Here is a 15,848-nt window from a genome sequence, read left to right as displayed (position 1 = left end):
GAGTGTGGGATCCAGTATCAGTGAATGGAGAGAGTGTGGGATCTGGGATCAGTGAATGGAGACAGTTCAGGATCTGGGATCAGTGAATGGAGAGAGTGTGGGTTCTGGAATTAGTGAATGGAGAGAGTGTGGGATCTGGGATCAGTGAATGGAGTCAGTGTGGGATCTGGGGTCAGTGAATGGAGAGTGTGGGATCTGGGGTCAGTGAATGGAGTGTGTGGGATCTGGGATCAGTGAATGGAGAGAGTGTGTGATCTGGGATCAGTGAATGGAGAGAATGTGGGATCTGGGATCCCAGTGTATGGAGAGAGTGTGGTGTCTGGGATCAGTGAATGGAGTGAGTGTGGGATCTGGGGTCAGTGAATGGAGAGAGTGTGGGATCTGGGGTCAGTGAATGGAGAGTGTGGGATCTGGGGTCAGTGAATGGAGGGAGTGTGGGATCTGGGATCAGTGAATGGAGAGAGTGTGGTGTCTGGGATCAGTGAATGGAGAGTGTGTGATCTGGGATCAGTGAATGGAGAGAGTGTGGGATCTGGGATCAGTGAATGGAGAGAGTGTGGGATCTGGGATCAGTGAATGGAGAGAGTGTGGGATCTGGGATCCCGTGAATGGGGTGTGTCTGGGATTTTGGATCAGTTAATCGATAGTGTGCGGGATCTGTGATCAGTGCATGGAGAGATTTTGAGATGTTGGATCAGTGAATGGAGAGAGTGTGGTGTCTGGGGTCAGTGAATGGAGAGAGTGTGGTGTCTGGGATCAGTGAATGGAGACAGTTCAGGATCTGGGATCAGTGAATGGAGAGATTGTGGGTTCTGGGATCAGTGAATGGAGACAGTTCAGGATCTGGGATCAGTGAATGGAGAGAGTGTGGGTTCTGGAATTAGTGAATGGAGAGAGTGTGGGATCTGGGATCAGTGAATGGAGTGAGTGTGGGATCTGGGGTCAGTGAATGGAGAGAGTGTGGGATCCTGTATCAGTGAATGGAGAGAGTGTGGGATCTGGGATCAGTGAATGGAGAGAGTGCGGGATCTGGGATCCCAGTGTATGGAGAGAGTGTGGTGTCTGGGATCAGTGAATGGAGAGAGTGTGGGATCTGGGGTCAGTGAATGGAGAGAGTGTGGGATCTGGGGTCAGTGAATGGAGAGTGTGGGATCTTGGGTCAGAGAATGGAGGGAGTGTGGGATCTGGGATCAGTGAATGGAGAGAGTGTGGTGTCTGGGATCAGTGAATGGAGAGAGTGTGTGATCTGGGATCAGTGAATGGAGAGAGTGTGGGATCTGGGATCAGTGAATGGAGAGAGTGTGGGATCTGGGATCCAGTGAATGGGGTGTGTCTGGGATTATGGATCAGTTAATCGATAGTGTGCCGGATCTGTGATCAGTGCATGGAGAGATTTTGAGATGTTGGATCAGTGAATGGAGAGAGTGTGGTGTCTGGGGTCAGTGAATGGAGAGAGTGTGGTGTCTGGGATCAGTGAATGGAGACAGTTCAGGATCTGGGATCAGTGAATGGAGAGAGTGTGGGTTCTGGGATCAGTGAATGGAGAGAGTGTGGGTTCTGGGATCAGTGAATGGAGACAGTTCAGGATCTGGGATCAGTGAATGGAGAGAGTGTGGGTTCTGGAATTAGTGAATGGAGAGAGTGTGGGATCTGGGATCAGTGAATGGAGTGAGTGTGGGATCCAGTATCAGTGAATGGAGAGAGTGTGGGATCTGGGATCAGTGAATGGAGACAGTTCAGGATCTGGGATCAGTGAATGGAGAGAGTGTGGGGTCTGGGGTCAGTGAATGGAGTGTGTGGGATCCCGGATCAGTGAATGGAGAGAGTGTGGGATCTGGGGTCAGTGAATGGAGAGTCTGGGATCGGGGATCAGTGAATAGAGAGAGTGTGGGATCTGGGGTCAGTGAATGGAGAGTGTGGGATCTGGGGTCAGTGAATGGAGAGAGTGTGGGATCTGGGATCAGTGAATGGAGAGAGTGTGGGATCTGGGGTCAGTGAATGGAGAGAGTGTGGGATCCACTATCAGTGAATGGAGAGAGTGTGGGATCTGGGATCAGTGAATGGAGACAGTTCAGGATCTGGGATCAGTGAATGGAGAGAGTGTGTGTTCTGGAATTAGTGAATGGAGAGAGTGTGGGATCTGGGATCAGTGAATGGAGAGAGTGTGGGATCTGGGGTCAGTGAATGGAGAGAGTGTGGGATCTGGGGTCAGTGAATGGAGAGTGTGGGATCTGGGGTCAGTGAATGGAGGGATTGTGGGATCTGGGATCAGTGAATGGAGAGAGTGTGGTGTCTGGGATCAGTGAATGGAGAGAGTGTGTGATCTGGGATCAGTGAATGGAGAGAGTGTGGGATCTGGGATCAGTGAATGGAGAGAGTGTGGGATCTGTGATCCAGTGAATGGGGTGTGTCTGGGATTTTGGATCAGTTAATCGATAGTGTGCGGGATCTGTGATCAGTGCATGGAGAGATTTTGAGATGTTGGATCAGTGAATGGAGAGAGTGTGGTGTCTGGGGTCAGTGAATGGAGAGAGTGTGGTGTCTGGGATCAGTGAATGGAGACAGTTCAGGATCTGGGATCAGGGAATGGAGAGAGTGTGGGTTCTGGGATCAGTGAATGGAGAGAGTGTGGGTTCTGGGATCAGTGAATGGAGACAGTTCAGGATCTGGGATCAGTGAATGGAGAGAGTGTGGGTTCTGGAATTAGTGAATGGAGAGAGTGTGGGATCTGGGATCAGTGAATGGAGTGAGTGTGGGATCCAGTATCAGTGAATGGAGAGAGTGTGGGATCTGGGATCAGTGAATGGAGACAGTTCAGGATCTGGGATCAGTGAATGGAGAGAGTGTGGGGTCTGGGGTCAGTGAATGGAGAGTCTGGGATCGGGGATCAGTGAATAGAGAGAGTGTGGGATCTGGGGTCAGTGAATGTAGAGTGTGGGATCTGGGGTCAGTGAATGGAGAGAGTGTGGGATCTGGGATCAGTGAATGGAGAGAGTGTGGGATCTGGGGTCAGTGAATGGAGAGAGTGTGGGATCCAGTATCAGTGAATGGAGAGAGTGTGGGATCTGGGATCAGTGAATGGAGACAGTTCAGGATCTGGGATCAGTGAATGGAGAGAGTGTGTGTTCTGGAATTAGGGAATGGAGAGAGTGTGGGATCTGGGATCAGTGAATGGAGTCAGTGTGGGATCTGGGGTCAGTGAATGGAGAGTGTGGGATCTGGGGTCAGTGAATGGAGTGTGTGGGATCCCGGATCATTGAATGGAGAGAGTGTGGGATCCAGTATCAGTGAATGGAGAGAGTGTGGGTTCTGGGATCAGTGAATGGAGACAGTTCAGGATCTGGGATCAGTGAATGGAGTCAGTGTGTGATCTGGGGTCAGTGAATGGAGAGTGTGGGATCTGGGGTCAGTGAATGGAGAGAGTGTGGGATCTGGGGTCAGTGAATGGAGAGAGTGTGGGTTCTGGGATCAGTGAATGGAGAGTCTGGGATCGGGGATCAGTGAATAGAGAGAGTGTGGGATCTGGGGTCAGTGAATGGAGAGTGTGGGATCTGGGATCCAGTGAATGGGGTGTGTCTGGGATTTTGGATCAGTTAATCGATAGTGTGCGGGATCTGTGATCAGTGCATGGAGAGATTTTGAGATGTGGGATCAGTGAATGGAGAGAGTGTGGGATCTGGGATCAGTGAATGGAGAGAGTGTGGGATCTGGGGTCAGTGAATGGAGAGAGTGTGGGATCTGGGGTCAGTGAATGGAGAGAGTGTGGGATCTGGGGTCAGTGAATGGAGTGTGTGGGATCTGGGGTCAGTGAATGGAGAGAGTGTGGGATCTGGGGTCAGTGAATGGAGAGTGTGGGATCCTGGGTCAGTGAATGGAGGGAGTGTGGGATCTGGGATCAGTGAATGGAGAGAGTGTGTGATCTGGGATCAGTGAATGGAGAGAGTGTGGGATCTGGGATCAGTGAATGGAGAGAGTGTGGGATCTGGGATCCAGTGAATGGGGTGTGTCTGGGATTTTGGATCAGTTAATCGATAGTGTGCGGGATCTATGATCAGTGCAAGGAGAGATTTTGAGATGTTGTATCAGTGAATGGAGAGAGTGTGGTGTCTGGGGTCAGTGAATGGAGAGAGTGTGGTGTCTGGGATCAGTGAATGGAGACAGTTCAGGATCTGGGATCAGTGAATGGAGAGAGTGTGGGATCTGGGATCAGTGAATGGAGTCAGTGTGGGATCTGGGGTCAGTGAATGGAGAGTGTGGGATCTGGGGTCAGTGAATGGAGTGTGTGGGATCCCGGATCAGTGAATGGAGAGAGTGTGGGATCGAGTATCAGTGAATGGAGAGAGTGTGGGATCTCGGATCAGTGAATGGAGACAGTTCAGGATCTGGGATCAATGAATGGAGAGAGTGTGGGATCTGGGATCAGTGAATGGAGTCAGTGTGGGATCTGGGGTCAGTGAATGGAGAGTGTGGGATCTGGGGTCAGTGAATGGAGTGTGTGGGATCCCGGATCAGTGAATGGAGAGAGTGTGGGATCCAGTATCAGTGAATGGAGAAAGTGTGGGATCTGGGATCAGTGAATGGAGACAGTTCAGGATCTGGGATCAGTGAATGGAGTCAGTGTGGGATCTGGGGTCAGTGAATGGAGAGTGTGGGATCTGGGGTCAGTGAATGGAGAGCGTGTGGGATCTGGGGTCAGTGAATGGAGAGTCTGGGATCGGGGATCAGTGAATAGAGAGAGTGTGGGATCTGGGGTCAGTGAATGGAGAGTGTGGGATCTGAGGTCAGTGAATGGAGAGAGTGTGGGATCTGGGATCAGTGAATGGAGAGAGTGTGGGATCTGGGGTCAGTGAATGGAGGGAGTGTGGGATCCAGTATCAGTGAATGGAGAGAGTGTGGGATCTGGGATCAGTGAATGGAGACAGTTCAGGATCTGGGATCAGTGAATGGAGAGAGTGTGGGTTCTGGAATTAGTGAATGGAGAGAGTGTGGGATCTGGGATCAGTGAATGGAGTCAGTGTGGGATCTGGGGTCAGTGAATGGAGAGTGTGGGATCTGGGATCAGTGAATGGAGAGAGTGTGGGATCTGGGGTCAGTGAATGGAGAGAGTGTGGTGTCTGGGGTCAGTGAATGGAGAGAGTGTGGTGTCTGGGATCAGTGAATGGAGACAGTTCAGGATCAGGGATCAGTGGATGGAGAGAGTGTGGGATCTGGGATCAGTGAATGGAGTCAGTGTGGGATTTGGGGTCAGTGAATGGAGAGTGTGGGATCTGGGGTCAGTGAATGGAGTGTGTGGGATCCCGGATCAGTGAATGGAGAGAGTGTGGGATCGAGAATCAGTGAATGGAGAGAGTGTGGGATCTGGGATCAGTGAATGGAGACAGTTCAGGATCTGGGATCAGTGAATGGAGAGAGTGTGGGATCTGGGATCAGTGAATGGAGTCAGTGTGGGATCTGGGGTCAGTGAATGGAGAGTGTGGGATCTGGGGTCAGTGAATGGAGTGTGTGGGATCCCGGATCAGTGAATGGAGAGAGTGTGGGATCTGGGGTCAGTGAATGGAGAGAGTGTGGGATCTGGGATCAGTGAATGGAGACAGTTCAGGATCTGGGATCAGTGAATGGAGTCAGTGTGGGATCTGGGGTCAGTGAATGGAGAGTGTGGGATCTGGGGTCAGTGAATGGAGAGAGTGTGGGATCTGGGGTCAGTGAATGGAGAGTCTGGGATCGGGGATCAGTGAATAGAGAGAGTGTGGGATCTGGGGTCAGTGAATGGAGAGTGTGGGATCTGGGGTCAGTGAATGGAGAGAGTGTGGGATCTGGGATCAGTGAATGGAGAGAGTGTGGGATCTGGGGTCAGTGAATGGAGGGAGTGTGGGATCCAGTATCAGTGAATGGAGAGAGTGTGGGATCTGGGATCAGTGAATGGAGACAGTTCAGGATCTGGGATCAGTGAATGGAGAGAGTGTGGGTTCTGGAATTAGTGAATGGAGAGAGTGTGGGATCTGGGATCAGTGAATGGAGTCAGTGTGGGATCTGGGGTCAGTGAATGGAGAGTGTGGGATCTGGGGTCAGTGAATGGAGTGTGTGGGATCTGGGATCAGTGAATGGAGAGAGTGTGGGATCTGGGGTCAGTGAATGGAGAGAGTGTGTGATCTGGGATCAGTGAATGGAGAGAATGTGGGATCTGGGATCCCAGTGTATGGAGAGAGTCTGGTGTCTGGGATCAGTGAATGGAGAGAATGTGGGATCTGGGATCCCGTAAATGGGGTGTGTCTGGGATTTTGGATCATTTAATCGATAGTGTGCGGGATCTGTGATCAGTGCATGGAGAGATTTTGAGATGTTGGATCAGTGAATGGAGAGAGTGTGGTGTCTGGGGTCAGTGAATGGAGAGTGTGGGATCTGGGGTCAGTGAATGGAGAGAGTGTGGGATCCAGTATCAGTGAATGGAGAGAGTGTTGGATCCAGTATCAGTGAATGGAGAGAGTGTGGGATCTGGGATCAGTGAATGGAGACAGTTCAGGATCTGGGATCAGTGAATGGAGTCAGTATGGGATCTGGGGTTAGTGAATGGAGAGTGTGGGATCTGGGGTCAGTGAATGGAGAGAGTGTGGGATCTGGGGTCAGTGAATGGAGAGTCTGGGATCGGGGATCAGTGAATAGAGAGAGTGTGGGATCTGGGGTCAGTGAATGGAGAGAGTGTGGGATCTGGGATCAGTGAATGGAGAGAGTGTGGGATCTGGGGTCAGAGAATGGAGGGAGTGTGGGATCCAGTATCAGTGAATGGAGAGAGTGTGGGATCTGGGATCAGTGAATGGAGACAGTTCAGGATCTGGGATCAGTGAATGGAGAGAGTGTGGGTTCTGGAATTAGTGAATGGAGAGAGTGTGGGATCTGAGATCAGTGAATGGAGAGAGTGTGGGATCTGGGGTCAGTGAATGCAGTGTGTGGGATCTGGGATCAGTGAATGGAGAGAGTGTGGGATCTGGGGTCAGTGAATGGAGAGAGTGTGGTGTCTGGGGTCAGTGAATGGAGAGAGTGTGGTGTCAGGGATCAGTGAATGGAGACAGTTCAGGATCTGGGATCAGTGAATGGAGAGAATGTGGGATCTGGGATCAGTGAATGGAGAGAGTGTGGTGTCAGGGATCAGTGAATGGAGACAGTTCAGGATCTGGGGTCAGTGAATGGAGTCAGTGTGGGATCTGGGGTCAGTGAATGGAGAGTGTGGGATCTGGGGTCAGTGAATGTAGTGTGTGGGATCCCGGATCAGTGAATGGAGAGAGTGTGGGATCGAGTATCAGTGAATGGAGAGAGTGTGGGATCTGGGATCAGTGAATGGAGACAGTTCAGGATCTGGGATCAGTGAATGGAGTCAGTGTGGGATCTGGGGTCAGTGAATGGAGAGTGTGGGATCTGGGGTCAGTGAATGGAGAGAGTGTGGGATCTGGGGTCAGTGAATGGAGAGTCTGGGATCGGGGATCAGTGAATAGAGAGAGTGTGGGATCTGGGGTCAGTGAATGGAGAGAGTGTGGGATCTGGGATCAGTGAATGGAGAGAGTGTGGGATCTGGGGTCAGTGAATGGAGGGAGTGTGGGATCCAGTATCAGTGAATGGAGAGAGTGTGGGATCTGGGATCAGTGAATGGAGACAGTTCAGGATCTGGGATCAGTGAATGGAGAGAGTGTGGGTTCTGGAATTAGTGAATGGAGAGAGTGTGGGATCTGGGATCAGTGAATGGAGTCAGTGTGGGATCTGGGGTCAGTGAATGGAGAGTGTGGGATCTGGGGTCAGTGAATGGAGTGTGTGGGATCTGGGATCAGTGAATGGAGAGAGTGTGTGATCTGGGATCAGTGAATGGAGAGAATGTGGGATCTGGGATCCCAGTGTATGGAGAGAGTGTGGTGTCTGGGATCAGTGAATGGAGTGAGTGTGGGATCTGGGGTCAGTGAATGGAGAGAGTGTGGGATCTGGGGTCAGTGAATGGAGAGTGTGGGATCTGGGGTCAGTGAATGGAGGGAGTGTGGGATCTGGGATCAGTGAATGGAGAGAGTGTGGTGTCTGGGATCAGTGAATGGAGAGTGTGTGATCTGGGATCAGTGAATGGAGAGAGTGTGGGATCTGGGATCAGTGAATGGAGAGAGTGTGGGATCTGGGATCAGTGAATGGAGAGAGTGTGGGATCTGGGATCCCGTGAATGGGGTGTGTCTGGGATTTTGGATCAGTTAATCGATAGTGTGCGGGATCTGTGATCAGTGCATGGAGAGATTTTGAGATGTTGGATCAGTGAATGGAGAGAGTGTGGTGTCTGGGGTCAGTGAATGGAGAGAGTGTGGTGTCTGGGATCAGTGAATGGAGACAGTTCAGGATCTGGGATCAGTGAATGGAGAGATTGTGGGTTCTGGGATCAGTGAATGGAGACAGTTCAGGATCTGGGATCAGTGAATGGAGAGAGTGTGGGTTCTGGAATTAGTGAATGGAGAGAGTGTGGGATCTGGGATCAGTGAATGGAGTGAGTGTGGGATCTGGGGTCAGTGAATGGAGAGAGTGTGGGATCCTGTATCAGTGAATGGAGAGAGTGTGGGATCTGGGATCAGTGAATGGAGAGAGTGCGGGATCTGGGATCCCAGTGTATGGAGAGAGTGTGGTGTCTGGGATCAGTGAATGGAGAGAGTGTGGGATCTGGGGTCAGTGAATGGAGAGAGTGTGGGATCTGGGGTCAGTGAATGGAGAGTGTGGGATCTTGGGTCAGAGAATGGAGGGAGTGTGGGATCTGGGATCAGTGAATGGAGAGAGTGTGGTGTCTGGGATCAGTGAATGGAGAGAGTGTGTGATCTGGGATCAGTGAATGGAGAGAGTGTGGGATCTGGGATCAGTGAATGGAGAGAGTGTGGGATCTGGGATCCAGTGAATGGGGTGTGTCTGGGATTATGGATCAGTTAATCGATAGTGTGCCGGATCTGTGATCAGTGCATGGAGAGATTTTGAGATGTTGGATCAGTGAATGGAGAGAGTGTGGTGTCTGGGGTCAGTGAATGGAGAGAGTGTGGTGTCTGGGATCAGTGAATGGAGACAGTTCAGGATCTGGGATCAGTGAATGGAGAGAGTGTGGGTTCTGGGATCAGTGAATGGAGAGAGTGTGGGTTCTGGGATCAGTGAATGGAGACAGTTCAGGATCTGGGATCAGTGAATGGAGAGAGTGTGGGTTCTGGAATTAGTGAATGGAGAGAGTGTGGGATCTGGGATCAGTGAATGGAGTGAGTGTGGGATCCAGTATCAGTGAATGGAGAGAGTGTGGGATCTGGGATCAGTGAATGGAGACAGTTCAGGATCTGGGATCAGTGAATGGAGAGAGTGTGGGGTCTGGGGTCAGTGAATGGAGTGTGTGGGATCCCGGATCAGTGAATGGAGAGAGTGTGGGATCTGGGGTCAGTGAATGGAGAGTCTGGGATCGGGGATCAGTGAATAGAGAGAGTGTGGGATCTGGGGTCAGTGAATGGAGAGTGTGGGATCTGGGGTCAGTGAATGGAGAGAGTGTGGGATCTGGGATCAGTGAATGGAGAGAGTGTGGGATCTGGGGTCAGTGAATGGAGAGAGTGTGGGATCCACTATCAGTGAATGGAGAGAGTGTGGGATCTGGGATCAGTGAATGGAGACAGTTCAGGATCTGGGATCAGTGAATGGAGAGAGTGTGTGTTCTGGAATTAGTGAATGGAGAGAGTGTGGGATCTGGGATCAGTGAATGGAGAGAGTGTGGGATCTGGGGTCAGTGAATGGAGAGAGTGTGGGATCTGGGGTCAGTGAATGGAGAGTGTGGGATCTGGGGTCAGTGAATGGAGGGATTGTGGGATCTGGGATCAGTGAATGGAGAGAGTGTGGTGTCTGGGATCAGTGAATGGAGAGAGTGTGTGATCTGGGATCAGTGAATGGAGAGAGTGTGGGATCTGGGATCAGTGAATGGAGAGAGTGTGGGATCTGTGATCCAGTGAATGGGGTGTGTCTGGGATTTTGGATCAGTTAATCGATAGTGTGCGGGATCTGTGATCAGTGCATGGAGAGATTTTGAGATGTTGGATCAGTGAATGGAGAGAGTGTGGTGTCTGGGGTCAGTGAATGGAGAGAGTGTGGTGTCTGGGATCAGTGAATGGAGACAGTTCAGGATCTGGGATCAGGGAATGGAGAGAGTGTGGGTTCTGGGATCAGTGAATGGAGAGAGTGTGGGTTCTGGGATCAGTGAATGGAGACAGTTCAGGATCTGGGATCAGTGAATGGAGAGAGTGTGGGTTCTGGAATTAGTGAATGGAGAGAGTGTGGGATCTGGGATCAGTGAATGGAGTGAGTGTGGGATCCAGTATCAGTGAATGGAGAGAGTGTGGGATCTGGGATCAGTGAATGGAGACAGTTCAGGATCTGGGATCAGTGAATGGAGAGAGTGTGGGGTCTGGGGTCAGTGAATGGAGAGTCTGGGATCGGGGATCAGTGAATAGAGAGAGTGTGGGATCTGGGGTCAGTGAATGTAGAGTGTGGGATCTGGGGTCAGTGAATGGAGAGAGTGTGGGATCTGGGATCAGTGAATGGAGAGAGTGTGGGATCTGGGGTCAGTGAATGGAGAGAGTGTGGGATCCAGTATCAGTGAATGGAGAGAGTGTGGGATCTGGGATCAGTGAATGGAGACAGTTCAGGATCTGGGATCAGTGAATGGAGAGAGTGTGTGTTCTGGAATTAGGGAATGGAGAGAGTGTGGGATCTGGGATCAGTGAATGGAGTCAGTGTGGGATCTGGGGTCAGTGAATGGAGAGTGTGGGATCTGGGGTCAGTGAATGGAGTGTGTGGGATCCCGGATCATTGAATGGAGAGAGTGTGGGATCCAGTATCAGTGAATGGAGAGAGTGTGGGTTCTGGGATCAGTGAATGGAGACAGTTCAGGATCTGGGATCAGTGAATGGAGTCAGTGTGTGATCTGGGGTCAGTGAATGGAGAGTGTGGGATCTGGGGTCAGTGAATGGAGAGAGTGTGGGATCTGGGGTCAGTGAATGGAGAGAGTGTGGGTTCTGGGATCAGTGAATGGAGAGTCTGGGATCGGGGATCAGTGAATAGAGAGAGTGTGGGATCTGGGGTCAGTGAATGGAGAGTGTGGGATCTGGGGTCAGTGAATGGAGAGAGTGTGTGATCTGGGATCAGTGAATGGAGAGAATGTGGGATCTGGGATCCCAGTGTATGGAGAGAGTGTGGTGTCTGGGATCAGTGAATGGAGAGAGTGTGGGATCTGGGGTCAGTGAATGGAGAGAGTGTGGGATCCAGTATCAGTGAATGGAGAGAGTGTGGGATCTGGGATCAGTGAATGGAGACAGTTCAGGATCTGGGATCAGTGAATGGAGAGAGTGTGTGTTCTGGAATTAGGGAATGGAGAGAGTGTGGGATCTGGGATCAGTGAATGGAGTCAGTGTGGGATCTGGGGTCAGTGAATGGAGAGTGTGGGATCTGGGGTCAGTGAATGGAGTGTGTGGGATCCCGGATCATTGAATGGAGAGAGTGTGGGATCCAGTATCAGTGAATGGAGAGAGTGTGGGTTCTGGGATCAGTGAATGGAGACAGTTCAGGATCTGGGATCAGTGAATGGAGTCAGTGTGTGATCTGGGGTCAGTGAATGGAGAGTGTGGGATCTGGGGTCAGTGAATGGAGAGAGTGTGGGATCTGGGGTCAGTGAATGGAGAGAGTGTGGGTTCTGGGATCAGTGAATGGAGAGTCTGGGATCGGGGATCAGTGAATAGAGAGAGTGTGGGATCTGGGGTCAGTGAATGGAGAGTGTGGGATCTGGGGTCAGTGAATGGAGAGAGTGTGTGATCTGGGATCAGTGAATGGAGAGAATGTGGGATCTGGGATCCCAGTGTATGGAGAGAGTGTGGTGTCTGGGATCAGTGAATGGAGAGAGTGTGGGATCTGGGGTCAGTGAATGGAGAGAGTGTGGGATCTGGGGTCAGTGAATGGAGAGTGTGGGATCTGGGGTCAGTGAATAGAGGGAGTGTGGGATCTGGGATCAGTGAATGGAGAGAGTGTGGGATCCAGTATCAGTGAGTGGAGAGAGTGTGGGTTCTGGGATCAGTGAATGGAGACAGTTCAGGATCTGGGATCAGTGAATGGAGTCAGTGTGGGATCTGGGGTCAGTGAATGGAGAGTGTGGGATCTGGGGTCAGTGAATGGAGTGTGTGGGATCCCGGATCATTGAATGGAGAGAGTGTGGGATCCAGTATCAGTGAATGGAGAGAGTGTGGGTTCTGGGATCAGTGAATGGAGACAGTTCAGGATCTGGGATCAGTGAATGGAGTCAGTGTGTGATCTGGGGTCAGTGAATGGAGAGTGTGGGATCTGGGGTCAGTGAATGGAGAGAGTGTGGGATCTGGGGTCAGTGAATGGAGAGAGTGTGGGTTCTGGGATCAGTGAATGGAGAGTCTGGGATCGGGGATCAGTGAATAGAGAGAGTGTGGGATCTGGGGTCAGTGAATGGAGAGTGTGGGATCTGGGGTCAGTGAATGGAGAGAGTGTGTGATCTGGGATCAGTGAATGGAGAGAATGTGGGATCTGGGATCCCAGTGTATGGAGAGAGTGTGGTGTCTGGGATCAGTGAATGGAGAGAGTGTGGGATCTGGGGTCAGTGAATGGAGAGAGTGTGGGATCCAGTATCAGTGAATGGAGAGAGTGTGGGATCTGGGATCAGTGAATGGAGACAGTTCAGGATCTGGGATCAGTGAATGGAGAGAGTGTGTGTTCTGGAATTAGGGAATGGAGAGAGTGTGGGATCTGGGATCAGTGAATGGAGTCAGTGTGGGATCTGGGGTCAGTGAATGGAGAGTGTGGGATCTGGGGTCAGTGAATGGAGTGTGTGGGATCCCGGATCATTGAATGGAGAGAGTGTGGGATCCAGTATCAGTGAATGGAGAGAGTGTGGGTTCTGGGATCAGTGAATGGAGACAGTTCAGGATCTGGGATCAGTGAATGGAGTCAGTGTGTGATCTGGGGTCAGTGAATGGAGAGTGTGGGATCTGGGGTCAGTGAATGGAGAGAGTGTGGGATCTGGGGTCAGTGAATGGAGAGAGTGTGGGTTCTGGGATCAGTGAATGGAGAGTCTGGGATCGGGGATCAGTGAATAGAGAGAGTGTGGGATCTGGGGTCAGTGAATGGAGAGTGTGGGATCTGGGGTCAGTGAATGGAGAGAGTGTGTGATCTGGGATCAGTGAATGGAGAGAATGTGGGATCTGGGATCCCAGTGTATGGAGAGAGTGTGGTGTCTGGGATCAGTGAATGGAGAGAGTGTGGGATCTGGGGTCAGTGAATGGAGAGAGTGTGGGATCTGGGGTCAGTGAATGGAGAGTGTGGGATCTGGGGTCAGTGAATAGAGGGAGTGTGGGATCTGGGATCAGTGAATGGAGAGAGTGTGGGATCCAGTATCAGTGAGTGGAGAGAGTGTGGGTTCTGGGATCAGTGAATGGAGACAGTTCAGGATCTGGGATCAGTGAATGGAGTCAGTGTGGGATCTGGGGTCAGTGAATGGAGAGTGTGGGATCTGGGGTCAGTGAATGGAGTGTGTGGGATCCCGGATCATTGAATGGAGAGAGTGTGGGATCCAGTATCAGTGAATGGAGAGAGTGTGGGTTCTGGGATCAGTGAATGGAGACAGTTCAGGATCTGGGATCAGTGAATGGAGTCAGTGTGTGATCTGGGGTCAGTGAATGGAGAGTGTGGGATCTGGGGTCAGTGAATGGAGAGAGTGTGGGATCTGGGGTCAGTGAATGGAGAGAGTGTGGGTTCTGGGATCAGTGAATGGAGAGTCTGGGATCGGGGATCAGTGAATAGAGAGAGTGTGGGATCTGGGGTCAGTGAATGGAGAGTGTGGGATCTGGGGTCAGTGAATGGAGAGAGTGTGTGATCTGGGATCAGTGAATGGAGAGAATGTGGGATCTGGGATCCCAGTGTATGGAGAGAGTGTGGTGTCTGGGATCAGTGAATGGAGAGAGTGTGGGATCTGGGGTCAGTGAATGGAGAGAGTGTGGGATCTGGGGTCAGTGAATGGAGAGTGTGGGATCTGGGGTCAGTGAATAGAGGGAGTGTGGGATCTGGGATCAGTGAATGGAGAGAGTGTGGGATCCAGTATCAGTGAGTGGAGAGAGTGTGGGTTCTGGGATCAGTGAATGGAGACAGTTCAGGATCTGGGATCAGTGAATGGAGTCAGTGTGTGATCTGGGGTCAGTGTATGGAGAGTGTGGGATCTGGGGTCAGTGAATGGAGAGAGTGTGTGATCTGGGATCAGTGAATGGAGAGAGTGTGGGATCTGGGATCAGTGAATGGAGAGAGTGTGGGATCTGGGGTCAGTGAATGGAGAGAGTGTGTGATCTGGGATCAGTGAATGGAGAGAGTGTGGGATCCAGTATCAGTGAATGGAGAGAGTGTGGGTTCTGGGATCAGTGAATGGAGACAGTTCAGGATCTGGGATCAGTGAATGGAGTCAGTGTGTGATCTGGGGTCAGTGAATGGAGAGTGTGGGATCTGGGGTCAGTGAATGGAGAGAGTGTGTGATCTGGGATCAGTGAATGGAGAGAGTGTGGGATCTGGGATCAGTGAATGGAGAGAGTGTGGGATCTGGGATCAGTGAATGGAGAGAGTGTGGGATCTGGGATCAGTGAATGGAGAGAGTGTGGGATCTGGGATCCAGTGAATGGGGTGTGTCTGGGATTTTGGATCAGTTAATCGATAGTGTGCGGGATCTGTGATCAGTGCATGGAGAGATTTTGAGATGTTGGATCAGTGAATGGAGAGAGTGTGGTGTCTGGGGTCAGTGAATGGAGACAGTTCAGGATCTGGGATCAGTGAATGGAGAGAGTGTGGGTTCTGGAATTAGTGAATGGAGAGAGTGTGGGATCTGGGGTCAGTGAATGGAGAGTCTGGGATCGGGGATCAGTGAATAGAGAGAGTGTGGGATCTGGGGTCAGTGAATGGAGAGTGTGGGATCTGGGGTCAGTGAATGGAGAGAGTGTGGGATCTGGGATCAGTGAATGGAGAGAGTGTGGGATCTGGGGTCAGTGAATGGAGAGAGTGTGGGATCCAGTATCAGTGAATGGAGAGAGTGTGGGATCTGGGATCAGTGAATGGAGACAGTTCAGGATCTGGGATCAGTGAATGGAGAGAGTGTGTGTTCTGGAATTAGTGAATGGAGAGAGTGTGGGATCTGGGATCAGTGAATGGAGTCAGTGTGGGATCAGGGGTCAGTGAATGGAGAGTGTGGGATCTGGGGTCAGTGAATGGAGTGTGTGGGATCCCGGATCAGTGAATGGAGAGAGAGTGGGATCCAGTATCAGTGAATGGAGAGAGTGTGGGTTCTGGGATCAGTGAATGGAGACAGTTCAGGATCTGGGATCAGTGAATGGAGTCAGTGTGTGATCTGGGGTCAGTGAATGGAGAGTGTGGGATCTGGGGTCAGTGAATGGAGAGAGTGTGGGATCTGGGGTCAGTGAATGGAGAGAGTGTGGGATCTGGGATCAGTGAATGGAGAGTCTGGGATCGGGGATCAGTGAATAGAGAGAGTGTGGGATCTGGGGTCAGTGAATGGAGAGTGTGGGATCTGGGGTCAGTGAATGGAGAGAGTGTGTGATCTGGGATCAGTGAATGGAGAGAATGTGGGATCTGGGATCCCAGTGTATGGAGAGAGTGTGGTGTCTGGGATCAGTGAATGGAGAGAGTGTGGGATCTGGGGTCAGTGAATGGAGAGAGTGTGGGATCTGGGGTCAGTGAATGGAGAGTGTGGGATCCAGTATCAGTGAATGGAGAGAGTGTGGGTTCTGGGATCAGTGAATGGAGACAGT

This window comes from Hypanus sabinus, chromosome 21 (genome assembly GCF_030144855.1).
Source record: "Hypanus sabinus isolate sHypSab1 chromosome 21, sHypSab1.hap1, whole genome shotgun sequence".
Lineage (NCBI taxonomy): Eukaryota > Metazoa > Chordata > Chondrichthyes > Myliobatiformes > Dasyatidae > Hypanus > Hypanus sabinus.
This window is presented reverse-complemented; position numbering follows the sequence as displayed.